This window comes from Oryctolagus cuniculus, chromosome 12, assembly GCF_964237555.1.
Source record: "Oryctolagus cuniculus chromosome 12, mOryCun1.1, whole genome shotgun sequence".
In the NCBI taxonomy this organism is placed as follows: Eukaryota; Metazoa; Chordata; class Mammalia; order Lagomorpha; family Leporidae; genus Oryctolagus; species Oryctolagus cuniculus.
The window spans coordinates 114,161,791-114,162,855 of NC_091443.1; the positions used below are offsets into that span (position 1 = coordinate 114,161,791).

The following is a 1,065-nucleotide window of genomic DNA, read 5'->3' on the forward strand; positions in this document are numbered from 1 at the left end:
TCTTCCAGGCCAGCTCTCTGCTGTGGCCAGGGAGTGCAGTGGAGGATGGCCCAAGTGCTTGGGCCCTGCACCCCATGGGAGACCAGGAGAAGTACCTGCCTCCTGCCATTGGATCAGTGCGGTGCGCCGGCCCCAGCGCGCCAGCCGCAGCAGCCATTGGAGGGTGAACCAATGGCAAAGGAAGACCTTTCTCTCTGTCTCTCTCTCTCACTGTCCACTCTGCCTGTCAAAAAATTTAAAAAAAAAAAATTGTAAAACTTGTTACTTGTTGGAACCTACTCTAGGAGTTAGGTAATATCTACAATTATTTTCCAAGTAAATTACGTCGCTCTATCATGTCTTTATCAGTGCACTGTTTAATCAAAAACTCTAAACATGTATATTCCCTTACAATAGCAGCACACCCTACTGCTACCTGCAAAGCTGTCAGTCTCAAATGACAGAGAATGAAAGGAAGTAAGAAGTGGTTAGATAACATAGTAAGAGAAATAATGGAAATTAGAAGATTCATGCAGTTCAGCTCTTTTAATCAGCCAGCCAGCTTGCTAGCAACAAGGGATGCCTTCCGTTGAGGAAGGTCCTGTGGAGTGGGAATGTGGTCACCAGTGACCTCCGTTTTATCCGGGGCTGCAGTAGGAAGTTGCTTGTTTTTCATTTTTGCTTTTGCCACGTGGTAATCTCCAGAATCAAAGTATTTTTCCCCTTTCTGCAACCGTTTCCTTAAGAAATCTGAACCTCCGGGCTTTTGTTCCAGATGAGGACACCTTGCTTTTAATTTCGCTTCTTCAGCTTTCTCGGACTAGTCACTTTATCTTCCATTTCCTTCTGCTCCTCCGCGGAGGCTGTCTCGGGGACTTCGGCTCCCTCTGCAGAGGAGACGCCGGGAAAAGACGTGATAACCGGGTGGCCAAGGCCGTCCTGCCGCAGCCTTCGGCCCGCCCAACGCCCGCCTCCGCTCTCCAGGCGCCCGCGGGGGTGGCCTCTATCCGCAAAAATGGCCCCTGTTGTTTTAAGTTTAATTTTTTTAAATTTTCTTATGGCCGTTGTATTCAGTTACAGTGCAAC

General features: G+C 48.5%; 1 pseudogene; it reads right to left on the reverse strand.

The window, feature by feature from the left end:
- Positions 1–510: 510 nt before the first annotated feature.
- On the reverse strand, positions 511–855 carry LOC100357959 (cAMP-regulated phosphoprotein 19 pseudogene; annotated as a pseudogene).
- Between the last annotated feature and the right edge of the window lie 210 nt (positions 856–1,065).